Source organism: Puma concolor, chromosome C1 (assembly GCF_028749965.1).
Source record: "Puma concolor isolate L17-30 chromosome C1, mPumCon1.1.hap2, whole genome shotgun sequence".
Lineage (NCBI taxonomy): Eukaryota > Metazoa > Chordata > Mammalia > Carnivora > Felidae > Puma > Puma concolor.
Window position 1 is genome coordinate 121,745,479 of NC_141674.1, and position 14,939 is coordinate 121,760,417.

The 14,939-nt window shown below is 39.5% G+C and overlaps 1 long non-coding RNA gene across 1 annotated transcript in view; it reads right to left on the bottom strand.

Annotated features, from left to right (window-relative positions):
• Positions 1 to 745, bottom strand: part of LOC147578417 (uncharacterized) — a 117,293-nt gene extending 116,548 nt beyond the window's left edge. The window contains exon 1 of the long non-coding RNA XR_015254264.1: positions 649 to 745. This is a non-coding gene — a long non-coding RNA (uncharacterized LOC147578417). The remainder of the gene's footprint in view (positions 1 to 648) is intronic.
• Positions 746 to 14,939: the final 14,194 nt, after the last annotated feature.

Sequence of the window (14,939 nt, forward strand, 5' to 3'; positions counted from 1 at the left end):
ATTTACTCAGGTGGAAATGCTGAAACATGAAATCTTGTTTTAACACCATGACCCAGGCAGCATTCAGCACCAACATACCACATGTCACATCAGCAGGGTATGAGGTTTTAAACTTGAGGCTCTATCAATGAGGAGGAGATGGAGGAGATGACGTTACAACCAGAAGAAAGGCCTATCTACAGTGCATGTGTGTAGGGAAGACACGAATGGCTCCCGATGCCTGGGCAATTTTCCACGGGAAACTTCCATGGGATAATGGCACAAGCAACACTTTGGAAGCGTGTTGAGGCAAAGTGTTAAGCAGTGCGATCTATTTGTGAATTGCTGCTTATCCCTTGCACCCAAAAACGAGCTATAAAGAATAGACCAGTGCTTTCAAAGACAAGATTGTGCATGTAAGGAGTGGCACGACTAACAGTGAGAATGAATAGTGGCTAAAGACACATTTGTGCTGAGCTCCAGCTGCAAAGCTCACTGATGGAGAAACATCAGGAATGATACCTGGGAAGGTTGGTTAAAATGAAGAGTAACCTTTTTGTAATTTCCCCCAATCACACCAGAATATGCATGTACATATCTTTACTGAACCCCAACATACTTCAATGGGAGATTATAGATTCAGGGAAGATGGAAACGGACCTTACCTACCTTTTTGGATAATCACAGACCAATGTAAAGCCCAGCTCAGATCAGCCGAGGCAAGACCTGGGTGATAGTTCATAGTGATGGAGCTTTCAGACTACCTTTCCTGCACTGTAGAGAAATGGGGTGGTCATGAGATTAGCTATGCATAGTTAACAGACAAGATAGTGACTGAGTTAATCAATGACAGTAGGCTTTGCTAAGTGGAGGAGAAAAGCTGTTGCAGCTACTACAGGTGTCATGGGGGGGGGGAGGGAGAATCACACAAAAATTCTGAAATAAAATTATGCCAAAATAGAAACGTTTTTGTACAGTGAAGGAAACCATCCACAAAGCAACAAGACAATCTACTGAATGAGAGAAGATATTTGCAAATGACATATCCACTAAGGGGTTAATATCTAAAATATAAAAAGAACTCATCCAACTCAAAACCAAAAAAGCCACATAATCCAATTAAAAGTGGGCAGGGGCATGCACCTGGGTGGCTCAGTCAGTCAAGCATCTTACTCTTGATTTCGGCTCAGGACATGATCTTAGGTTGGTGAGTTTGAGCAGTTCAAGCAGTTTGTGAGTTCAAGCAGTGTGGAGCCTGCTTGGGGTTCTCTCACTCTCCCTCTCTCTCTGATCCTCCCCAACTCATGCTCTCTCTCAAAATAAATAAAACATTAAAACAAAAGTGGGCAAAGGAACTGAATAGACATTTTTCCAAAGAAGACATACAAGTGACTAACGGACATGTGAAAAGATGCTCAACATCACCCATCATTAGGGAAATGCAAATCAAAACCACAATGAGGTATCACTTCATAACTGTCAGAATGACTAAGATCAAAAATACAAGAAATAATAAGTACTGGGAAGGATATGGAGAAAAAGGAACACTTGTGCACTTTGGTGGGAAAGCAAATTGGTACAGCAACTGTGGAAAACAGTATGAAAATTCCTCAAAAAATTAAAAGTAAGATTACCATATGATCTAGTAATTTTACTACTGGTATCCACCAAAGAAAATGAACTCTAATTCATAAAGATACATACATCCCTATGTTTATTGCAGCATTATTTACAATAGCCAAGTTATGAAAGCAACCTAAATGTCCATCAATAGATGAATGGATAAAGAAGATGAGGCATATATATATATCTTCTTTATCTATCTATAAAGCATATATATATACACAATGATATATATACACACGCACAATGGAATGTTTTATATATATATATATATAAAGCATATATATTATATATTATATATACTATACACATGTAACATATATAATATATATATACATAAATTATATATATATGTGTGTGTGTGTGTGTAATGGAAAGTTACTCAGGCATGAAAAAGAATGAAATCTTGCCGTTTGCAACAACATGGAAGAACCTAGAAGGTATTATGCTAAGTAAAATAAGACAGAGAAAGACACGTACCATATGATTTCACTTATATGTGGGAGTTTAAGAAACAAAACAAAGGAGTAAACAAAGAAAAAAACAAACAATAAAAACCCGCAAACTCTTAAATACAGAGAACAAATTGGTGGTTGCCAGAGGGGAGTTGGGTGGGGGGACTAAGAGTACACTTACTTGATGAGCCCTGAAAAATGTGCAGGACCGTTGCATCGTTATACTGTACACCTGAGACTAATACAATTTTGTATGTTAATTATACTTGAATAAAAATCAATTAAATATATAAAGGGGAAAAAAAGATTGTTAAAACTATTTTAAAAGCGACAGTTTAAAAAGGTGAAAAATCAAACTACAAACTGGTAGAAAATACCCGTATGCTCAACAAATATTCAAATGAAAGTTTTTCTTTAAGTTTGGAAATAAGATATTTGGGCTTTGCAGATTTTTTATATCTATTTTTGATATTTGCACTAAGGTGAGCGACTCTGAGGCAAAAAGTTGTGGCTATCCAAGCTCACATCTGGCATGTAAAGAAACGGCGTGTAATTTCCACTGGTTCAGAAAGATCTTCTTCCAGGCGTGAAGACTGCTAGCCGAGGGCCACGCTCTGAAGCAACGCTAGCAGTATACGAAGGTCACGGGGCGTGCCAGCACTCGTGTCTGGCCTTGCCAGCCAGATCTGCACAGATTGTGACCGTTACTGGCATGCCTGCTAACACTAGCCCTGTATCTTATTAACTCTTTACATCTCACCATTACAAATATGCCCACTTTCATTAATTTTAACTGGGAATGAAGGACACATTATGGAAAAAATAACAGACTTGGAGGCTTTATGTCTGAAGGTGAATCCCATTCTCTTCACTTCGGAAGCTTGTAGGAGGTGAATTTGGACGTCAAGCTTTCACTGATTGAATCCCCCATTTTCTCACCTCAAACTGGGGTCATAAAACACTTTCTAGAGGGAATCATGAATCAAAGAATGCAAAATACCTTGCACCGTGTCTGATAAACGTTGGGCATGTAAGACTGTCTCGTTCTAATGTGAACAAGCATTTTGTCTAAATGGCCCTTTGCCAGGTTCTACTGTGAAAAATATAAAATGCAAGAGACTCCAGCCCAAGAAGAAACTTTCCCTTCCACAGCTCAGGGGACAAATACAGATGGGGTTAGCGAAATGCAAACAAATCTTATTTCACCAATTGCCAGCAGCCTATTGCTTCCAGCTTTCTTAGTTGCCTTCTAGATGCTTTTTGCAGACAAACTTATACAACCATGATTAATTATCTGTCTCCTGCTGGATTGCAAGGGTAAGACAGTTTGCTTGCAGGAAACGCCGGGGTTCAAAGTCGAGCTTACTGTTTCATATACCTAGATGCCATAGGGCTCTTCCTGTTTAGTGGAGTATAATTCTTTATAATTAGACTTTCGGTTCTGTGTAAGAGAATAGCCATTTACGCCTTTTTCACTGTGTAGTTCCTTCAATTTCACATAAACACTGAGAGCCTGTAACGGAGTATGTTCCTGAAGGTGCCGTGCTTAGACAAATCTCTGAACCTCTCCTAGATGGCTTGGCTGAACTATGTTATAGGGCCTTCATGAGATTCCCCTGGGACAGACTATATGAGAGTGACTTAAAATGTATGAAGTGATAGAAGGATCAGGAGCATTAATGAAGAACCTTTATTAGGTGTGCAGATCATGCTTGCTTTCTCTTTACCAAACAACGAACTGTCCGAGAGTGTTTTCCTTGGCTTTTCAGGATTTATCTTTCCATGTCCATTTACATGAAATAGTTACCAAAAAACCTTTGTATTTGTGAAAAAGACCCCGAGGACTGTAATGTGTGTGGGCATTTGCTTTGTACTCCATGTGAAGCAACTAGAAGTGGGAAGCAATCATAAGTGATTTAGTGTAAATTGTTTTGGGAACTGATAGATCACTATTTATCATCCTGTTTCCACTTGTTATAGATATGTAATACAAAAGAGAGCAAATTCCCCCTCTGCAGATTAATGAAGGTGGCAATAGAGATTCTAATTTCCCAAGTGAAACACTTTTTACCCACTGGTAGCTTTGGGAGACAGGTCTGAACCTCATTAAACTTACTGTGTATTATACATGGACAACCTAATTCAGTTCCCGTAAAAACAGGCAAATAGGCCGTCAATGTAAATTAAATCCAAAGCAAACGAGTGTCACTATGGCACTATATTACATGAGCACTTATCTCATAAATGGAAAAGTAAATTAAACTGTTAATTTCAATAGCAATTTTATTAAAACAAGTCCCAAGCTGTAGAAGTCAAAAAGAGAAGAGTGTTTTCCTTCAGGTGAATTACAATGTTCTCCAACCTGACCCTTTCTGAAGTTCACATTCAGCTTGCAGTCCCTCCCCTTTATTTTTTTTTATTTTTTTAAAGTTTATTTATTTATTTTGAGAGAGACAGAGACATTATGAGTGGGGGAGGATCAGAGAGAGATGGAGACAGAGAATCCCAAACTGGCTCAGCACTGAGTGCAGAGCCTCACACAGTGCTGAAACTCACTAAAGCATGAGATCATGACCTGAGCCGAAACCGAGTCTAACACTTAACTGACTGAGCCACCCAGGCGCCCCAGTCTCTCCCTTTTAAAACTGGATTTCCCATAATTTCCATTTGGACCTCATTTAAAATTTCCTAACGTACTTTTGGACTCTGGGGGAACTCTTCTCTGAACCATTCTCCCCACCATGACCAATGGTGTACAAACTATGCCATTGTCAGCCCTCAATTCAGTATCTTTCAGAATGCCTTAAAGCCTTGGCAATAAAAGCCTAAAAAGCAATGGCATACAAGGATTATGATAACTGAACACTGGCTCTATGCTCCCTTGCCCCGCTGTCTTCTCTCTGTCTATACTGTCCCTCCTTGTCAAACATTTGAAATTTCAGTCACATTGAACTACTCAGAATTCTTTGATTTATGCCCGTGTGTCTTTTATTCCACGGGTAACCTTGTCTGAGGTTTTGCTCCTAGTTCCCTTTTCGAACTAGAGCACAATATTCACCTTTCGAAATTTAAATAGCATGTGTTGCCTTGATCATGAACCTTTCTCCCACGAAGTAACTGACTTGCACTGTGGCCCCTCTGGTCCCAGAACACAGTTCTGTCGTGGCATTATTACATACAGTTTCAAGACCATCTTCCTTAACTGCCCCCCTCCCATCTTCCTGATGAAGGGTAACCTATCTCGCTTATTTTTATTTTTCCAATATCAAGCCCCATGCCTGGCAGAGAGTATGTGTTCTGTAAGTTATTCAATAATTTTTTTATTGAATGAATGAAAGCCGATAAATATGGAGAAGGTGATAGATCTGTACCCTCAGTCTACAGGTTTCAATCACCAAAGTAAGATTTTCACAATCCTGATTCTTGTAGGGAAACAACAGGCCCTGGGAGCATCCTAGTGATTTTGTATCTACCCCTGTAGGCAAAGGCCTGAACCGTAGCTTATCTGTGTCGGAGGAGAACCCATGGGTCACAGAGAAGGGTGGCTGTAAGGAGCTGCTGAGACACTGCCTCCCACCTGCCCTCCTAACTTTCCTTCGAGGCTGCCACGAGACAGTGGGTTATCACCTCCAAGGTTCTTTCTACTGCACTCCCTTAATAATAGAGCTACAGAATGTAGAGCCACTTAGCTACATTTTGCATTTGGCTCTTCAACTCATGGGCATGGCCTACAATCTGTGTGGCAGTAGACTTTGATTTCATGTGGTCTTTTTGGGGCGTGGGTGGAGGAGCAGAAGAAGCACATTTCGCTTATGATTCTTTTCAGTGCCTATGTAAGTAATACACTGTTCCTAGCTGAGCATGACTGTTAGTTTTATAGGTCAAATCAGTTCGGCTTTGCCTTTACTTTGTCATTGAACTTCTCATTGTCTTTCTCTTATCTTTCTTTTTTCACTTTTGTCTTCTTCTTTTTCTTTACTTTTGTCTCCCTTTCTTTTTTCTTCCTTCCCTTCTTTTTTCCCCTCGTTCCTTCCTTCTTCCCTTCCTCCCTCTCTCCTTTCCTCTTTCTCTCTCTCTTTCCTGCCTTTCTGCATACTTCCTTACTCTCTTCCTCCCTCCCTCCCTTCCTTCCATTCTTCCTCCATCCCTTCCTTCTCAGAATCTTGGTCTCTGTTTTCCTGTTTCTTTCTTCACACCAGTGCTGTATGATTTAGATTATACATGCTTAGTGTTTAGAAACTGTATTACCTTAATTTTTTAAAAAGTCATCAAACAAGATCGTACCGTCATGTGTACAATAGCAGCGTTGGAGAACAAGCGCCAAGTCAAAAAGGAGGAGAGTCAAAAAGACAGGAGAGGTTTTCTTCATGTGAATTGTATGACAAGGAAAAGATACTACAAGATAACAATTTGCTGTTTGCTTAGATATTTCTGTTTTACACCTTATTATAACTCTTATTTTTCTTACCTTGACAAAGAGAACCTCCCTTAAGAAATAGGCAATAAATACTACTTAAATGTTGTAGCAGCCTGGAGGGCTGCCTCACTACAGATATTTTGCTGGAGGATTCACCATTGTCCAAAAAAAAGGTATCTGGGAGGCATTAATCACACAAAAAGGAGGACGCAAGGTCCCCAAGGTATCCAATATTCTTAAATAGTTGTCTTCTTTTTCTTGTTCATTAAAGACAGAAACTAGGGCAGAAACACAATTGTCATTTACAAGTTAATTTCTTCTCCAGGCATCAAAAATGTTTCTTTATCATTCACCTGCAGTTTTTCCTTTTATAAAATGAGGATAACAAGACCAAATTTACTGTTTTGTGAAGGGGAGTAATTCGATCACAATCGTAACCAGAAATTAAGCCATCTAAGTTGTAAGTAATAGTATGGTTTTCAGTATTTCTCCAATCAGTAATAGAAAGGAAAAGCAGGTTGCACTGAGAATTCACAGCACTAGTCTCTCCATGCCCCTCTGTGGATGATTGCTTTACTTGTCTCATTGAATGCCCAAAAGACTCTGGAAGCTCCTTTATACAGGTGGCCACTGGCACCCTGAGAAGTAGTTATGGCCCAACAATCTAAGCTTTGTAAGAACTGAACAAAATAGCAGAACAAGTGTTAAACAGCTGCCCTAGGAAGCCCAGAATAAGGTCTTTCTTTTAAAGCCTCAATCCAGTCTGGGAATTTAGATGAAATAGAGGCCTATTGACCTTCCTTTGTCTCAGAAACATGTTCCTCAAATTCTTGTTTGTTTTATTCTGCTCTTGTATTTAAAAATCAAATATCGCAAAGGAGATGAGCGAATGAGGAAAGTCTTTCATGAAGCAGAGGTTTCTCACCTGAAAATATTCATCTTCGTACATAGTTGGCATAAAGGCAGCAATACCTCTAGCAGGTGGACCCTTTTAATTAATTTGATCCCTTATCATAAGTTTGCTGCCATTATTCCAGTGGTTTTGACTTGTGGTTCCTGCGATGTCAACTCAGGGGTGATAGAAATCTGTATGCAGTGTCTCCTACCACCTTATAAACTCCTGTAGGTTTTAAGTCAGTGTTGTTTCCAACCATATAATGAACTGGAGGCACTAAAACTGCCCGACAAGGCTCTTGCTTTATATGTGGATCTCATCATCACTACCCAGTAAATGCCACCGGGTTTGAGTCCTTTTTGATTTTCATGTTAATGTACTTAATCCATTCATACCCAACTGTGGCAAAGATATGATGCTATGCACATAAGACTTAACCAAGTAAATTATGGGACTCTTCAGAGATAATATGCATGATGATCATTTCAAGCTATCGATGGGAGGGAGCAAATGGGGACAAGTAAGTTAACCAGTGCCACTCAACTCATACATTCCAGACAGGCAATATTCCACCTATGGCAAGGCCAGCTGGTAAACTTTTTAAAAATCGTCGTATGTGACAATCCACATCTTAATCTCAGGATATGCCACAATAAGCGATCCCTACAGCCAGCACATCCAAGCGGCAGTGTGTTTTCTAATTGGTGGCATGTCTTGTGACAAGAAGTTAATTCTCCCTGTCAGTCTCTTGGAAGCAGTTATTCTGCTAATGTAGGAATTGGGCAATGTGGAAGGATAGCTGTTAAACTTGCCAAATGATTTAATATAACATCTGCAAAGTCAGTTTATCAGAAATCTTTTAACTTACATTGGGGTAAGTAGAAGAGTTAATGACTCTAAGATTAACTTCAAGCACTGGTTTCAGTCTGTGATCCTAGACCTGGCTCACCGGAGAGAGCTGGCATCTCCTCATTAGGAACTGGCTCAGTGCGACAGTGTTCAGTGCCTGTGGCTGCCATGTCTGCAATCTGTCCGGTGGAATGACATATGCTGGGCCCGGGTGAACGCATTGGGAAGTTTGCAGAAACAGTTGAGAGAAAGAGAAATGATCACTGTCTTCTAGGATTTGTCAAAGTGATACACATTCCAGTGTCTTATGATAATTTGAGAATAAAACACCAGTACAACTATTGTCTCCATTTGTTCACATGGGCTGAAATGTCAGCACTTAGCTCCTGCTTTACCCCTTCTGTGATGTCTTTGGAAGTGACTCAGGTCATCTTTCTCTGATTTCCCATGTCAGTTGGTCCATTCATGTTGGACAAAGGTTGGTGGATATTTTTACTCCATAGTTGAACAGATTACATTATCTAAACAATGTCTCCTGGACTTTCTCCTGGACTGCAACTAGGTGTTAAAGCCCTTTGTTCACTGAGAACAGCTCTGCACTTTATATATCTTTTATTTCCAGACTTCCAGAACATAACACAATCCCAGGCCCTCTAGTAATCCTATTTTTGCTTCCAGCGACTACCTCATTTTTTTTTTTTGCCTATTAAAACACAATTCTTTTAAAAAGTTTTCAGAACACTGTTTCCAATTCTTCTCCTCTGATCTCTGTTGGACAACCTTCCATCAGGCTGTGACCACCACCATTCTATCAAGGTCCCTTATCAAGATCAGTAATAACTTCTACATTGCTAAATCCAGGGTTCAGTACTGTATACTCCTCTTACTTATCAGCTGCATATGTTATACTTGGTCATTCTCTCCTGTTTGAATCCATAGTTCCTCACTAATTCCAAGGATACCATATTCATTTGGCATCTCTCTAGCTTTTCTTTCTTAGTCTGTCTCCTTTACATGGTCCTGCTCATTCTCCTCAAGCATTAAATATTGGAGCATCTTATATAAGGAGGTGAGCTCCTTTCATTCCATACTGCTTTCCTGAAGATCTCCTTTAGTCTTATGTCTTTTCAAACCATGTCTATTCTGGTGACTTCCAGATATGTATCTCTACCTACATGTCTCCCATAAACTCCAGAGTCTTTTTTTTTTTTTTTTAATTTTTTTTTTTTTTAACGTTTGTTTATTTTTGAGACAGAGAGAGACAGAGCATGAACGGGGGAGGGTCAGAGACAGAGGGAGACACAGAATCCAAAACAGGCTCCAGGCTCTGAGCTGTCAGCACAGAGCCCGACGCGGGGCTCGAACTCATGGACCGTGAGATCATGACCCGAGCCGAAGTCGGCCGCTTAACCGACTGAGCCACCCAGGCGCCCCAACTCCAGAGTCTTTTTTAACTCTTCCCTTCTACTGATTACTTTACACCTCTATTCAATATTAAATAGGCATTCAAAGTTAACACGTTATAATCTGAGCTCCCAATTACCAACCCGAGGCAGTCATTTTTGTACCTGCAAAACCTAAGTTGGTTCATGAGACATAGCTACTTGAAACCTTCCAATACTTTCCAGTCTTCCTAGAATAAAAGACAAAGAAATTCCTTAAGAACTTATCTAATTGGTCCCTTTGGCCAGTTGCTGTTCTGCACTCATTGCCTGTACCTCTAGTGTTAACTCACCCCATCCCAGTCAGACTGCCGTACGGCTGTTCTTCCAATGTGTCAGCTGCCCCCACTTTAAGACCCTCCTGTTGCTTCTGTCTGTTCCTGAAACACATTTCCCTAGGGAAACCCAGTGTCATCTCTCTTGTCCCCATTAGGTCTTTATCCAAATGCTGCCTTCTCAGTGAAACCCTGGATGCCCTTACTAATATGGTAATACCTTCACCCACTCAGATTTTCTATCCCCTTCCTCTGTTTCATTTTTCTCTATAGAATCTAACTCCAACCAAACACTATATATTATGCTTACTTGCTTTGTTTACACTTTGTTTCTTTCCAACTAGAAAGCCAAATCCATCGAGTACAGGCTGTGTTCTGTTTATTGCTTCATACCTAGCATCTAGAAATATGCCTAGCAGATAACAGCTGCTCAGTAAAATATCATTAAATGATTAAGAAATAAATACAATAGTTGCTTAAAAAACATTTGTTTGATTAAATACACGGGTGCTAACTAGTAATTAGTTACTTTGCAGATTAGTAATGAATGGTCAGTTCCTCCATATATGATAACCCTTAATATCTGATTGGGTTCCTCATCCTCCACCACCCCCTAGGTCTGATGACCCTGGCCTGCCTTCAACAAGAATCCTGTTAGGTGGGTTTAGCCAGAATACCCTCTAATCTGTAATGTTTCCTGTCACTCATTTTCCATCCACCAAACCCTGCTCTACTCTTTGGCTCTAATTTCCCATTTGTCCATGTTGTATTTGCCATTGAGTCCACTTCTATACTGAGGTCTTTTTCCCCCAATTACGATAGTTCTAAACAAAATTTCTTTTCACCACCTGAACTAGTATTCAGCTCTGATTATTCTTCTACATTGGTAAAGACAAAAGGCAGACTTACAAAAGTTTTCCTAGCAGAATAAGAAAAGCCAGATATAACAACCAACTACATGGATGTCCACAGGAAGTGGTGACTTCTCTGAATATCTGTACCCTTCCCAATTTGATTAAGGTAATTGCTGAGCTTCGTAAGAGATGGAGAGACGAGAGACTGCTTGGGCTATAATTAGTGTCCATATCCACCACAATCTTGGAAACTGAAAATGTACATTAAGAATGGGAATAAAGCCTGTTATTTATCTAGGCAAGAAGACTGAAGAATAGAAGATAAGCTACACTTAAATAAAGATCAGGTATGATGAGGATGTAGATTGCTCAGAGGTTGCCTTTTAAAATAAGGGTTCTTGGGGCGCCTGGGTGGCGCAGTCGGTTAAGCATCCGACTTCAGCCAGGTCACAATCTCACGGTCCGTGAGTTCGAGCCCCGCATCGGGCTCTGGGCTGATGGCTCAGAGCCTGGAGCCTGTTTCCGATTCTGTGTCTCCCTCTCTCTCTGCCCCTCCCCCATTCATGCTCTGTCTCTCTCTGTCCCAAAAATAAATAAAAACGTTGAAAAAAGTTTAAAAAAAAATAAAAAAAATAAATAAAATAAAATAAAATAAGGGTTCTTCCATTGTACACGTGAAGCAGAGTTTGAAAATAATTATATAAAGTCAATGTCTCCTTAATTTCCCTTTGCCTTCACTCATTCATCAGTTATGAAATAATTGTTAAGGGGCACTGGGGTGACTCAGTCGGTTGAGCATCTGACTTCGGCTCAGGTCATGATCCTGCAGTTCGTGAGTTCAAGTCCGGCATCAGGCTCTGTACTGACAACTCAGAGCCTGGAGCCTGCTTCAGATTCTGTGTCTCCCTCTCTCTCTGCCCCTCCTCCCCCCACCCTCTAAATCAATAAATAAATGTTAAAAAAAATTAAAAGAAATAAACAAAAATAAATAATTATTAAATGGCAACTACTCCTATTTAGGTTGCTGAGCAAACATAAAAACAACTCATAAAATTTACTTTTACTATTTAAAAATTTTCACCATCACCATTTAGAAAGCAATACTTAGACCATCACAACCAAATTATCAAAAATTCCAGGTTATTTTTGTCCATTAAGGCTACTATAACAAAAATACTAAAACTCAGTGGCTTATAAACAGCAAATACTCATTTCTCACAATTTTGGAGGCTGGGAAGTCCAAGATCATGGAGCCAGAAGACTTAATCTCTATTGAGAGACTGCTTCCTCTTGGATGGCTCTCTTTTCTCTATAACTGCACTTGGCAGACGGGGCAAATTAGCTCTCCAGGTCTCTTTTATTAGGGCATTAATCCTAATCATGAGGACTTCACCTTCATGATCAAATCAACTCCCAAGACCCCACCATCTAATACCAACATCTTGGGGGTAGGATTTCAAAATATAAATTTTGGAGGGACACAAACATTCAGACCATAGCACAGGTCAATAGCTTCCTAATCAGCAGGTCTATGCACCACTTTTCAGGACATAGGAAATAAGAAATATTTATGGAATGTATATTTAATTGCAATGTTCTTGTTGCTTGGTAGGGCCATTCTCTTTTTCTCTTTATGAAAACACATAAATAAGTGCAAGGTATGCCTTGGGGTGCCATTTATAGGTTTTGTTAGGGTAAACTGATATTAACATTTGTGTAAGAGATATCAATGATATTCTTTTGTCAGAAAATCCCCTTCCTATATTTAGCCCAAGGCATTACTCCGTGAGCTGCAAGTGTATTCTCTTCAAAAGCATGTCAGTCTAGAATTGGATAATCCATATTTGTTGTATCCTGGAACTGCAAGGGGAAAATGAGTAAAAGCAGATGCTGCTACTGCTGTAGAGATACGCACATGCAAGTAAGCAGAAATTAATTGCAACATGTAGATAAAATAGATACAAAATATTTAATTATCTCTAATGCTTCCTGCCATGTAAATTATCATAAATCCATGAAGACAATGTCATCTATTAGTACAGGGATTAGGAAAACATCTCTGCATTTTAGATTTATCTGAGCATGGAAGAGAGCTTATAATGTTCCCATTATACACTGGCATTCTTCCAATTAATTTCCATACCTTTGAGAATTGTCAGTGACATATGCTTAGGTAAATCCTTAGGTAAGTAGCCACAGTTCGTATGATAAAACAAAGTTTGTTTGTTTGCTTTTAATTATAGGTCCAGGGTCCACAATAATTCTGTCTACATATACCAAAGTCTAAAGTTACTACTGACACATTTGGTTCCAAACATCTAATGAGAAATTATTTCAATAGAATATAAAATAAAGAGAAAGATCATGGGTGATAGCTTGTCCTAAGCTTAACCAATAAATTTTAAAAGCACTTATTCTCCCTCTTACCAAATTTTTCTCCTGTGTCTCCACAAATTTTCCCTTTGTGTCTCAACACTTTCCGCTAACCCATGGGATAGAGCGCACTCTCGGAGGTTACACCTAAGTTATGGTTCATGAACAAGGTTGCTATCCCCAATCCAAACAGTTCATACTCAAGTAAGCTAGGAGTTATTTGAAGTCTGGAAATGTGTGCATAAGTAGCTCAAAGACCATGGAAGATAGGGGACTTTTGTAGTTCTTAAAGAGAGAACATCCTTGGGGCGCCTGGGTGTCTCAGTCCGTTGGGCATCCGACTTCGGCTCAGGTCATAATCTCACGGTTCATGGGTTTGAGCCCTGCGTCGGGCTCTGTGCTGACAGCTCAGAGCCTGGAGCCTGTTTTGGATTCTGTGTGTCCCTCTGTCTTTGACCCTCCCCCGTTCATGCTCTGTCTCTCTCTGTCTCAAAAATAAATAAACGTTAAAAATTTAGAAAAAAGAGAGAGAGAGAGAGAGAGAGAGAGAGAACATCCAAACCAATCAGAACTGGCATTGGCTTAAAGGGAAAAATTCAATATGTAGAGTTGACTTTGATGACCATGTTGGGCTATGTGTAAATGAGTAAGCAGAGGAAGCTTGTCCACAGGGAAAGGAGATTAGAGGAAGTGCCTAGAGACAAGCAAAGAAGAGAGAAATGGGGAACACAGCATAGGCTCCTGACTTTCTGGTTCATAAACATGAGTTTGATTGCATTTTATCCCTGGTTCTTTGGTATTGTGAAATCACTATCTACCAACAATAAACCTTTCATTTGTTAATTCAGTTAGTTTGAGTGAGTTTATGTTCAAAATATTGTTTTTTAAAAAAGAAACTTGACTAGAAAAAGATCTTGAATTTGCATAAGTGAGAAACATGCAGTAAAATACTTCATGTGGAGTGACAGAAATAAAAGACAGACACAGGGAGATGGGACTTTGTAAACATGTTTGCATATATGAAGGGTGTGTATCTATCATGAAACTAATTAATCTGGGACAGTTTTCAACAATAAGCTTACAAAGAGAGTTTGGAGACAGATTAATATCTTGGTGCCCAAAGGAAGTGTTTGTATTGGATTCCCACAAGCAGCAGTGTCTACAAAGATTTTGAAGCTGGTGAATGGCAAATAAAATTGGTAGATAGTTGAAAGAAAGGGGCCAGAACTTTTTAGTTGAGAACAGATTGTGAAAACAAGGGATTTGAGTCAGCGCAAACTTGAGGAATTTTGTTCATAGGATGTTTAAAATGTAAAAGATCCTAAGATGCCTAGGTGGCTCATTCTGTTAAGTGTCCAACTTCTGCTCAGGTCATGATCTCACAGTTTGTGAGTTCAAGCCCCACATAATGCTGTGGGTTCTGCACTGACAGCTCTGAGACTGTTTGGCATTCTCCCTGCCCCCTTGGGTTCTCCCTCTCTCAAAAACAAACCAACAAACAAACATTAAAAAAAATAAGATGTAAAGGATCCTAGAGATGGTCTATTCATAAGCCAAGAGTCTTTCCAGATTCCATGTTGGAAGGGAGATGAGAGGACAGATGGAGAAACTCTGAGCCCAACTTCCTAGATTCAACTAAGACAGTTCCTATTTCATTCAATTTTTATATTGAGGTTACACAAAATGTTTCATTTTTAATGATGCCATTAAGTTTAAATTTAAATAGCATGAATTTGTCCATGTTATAGGGAGAAAGTAAGGGAACCCAAATAACTTA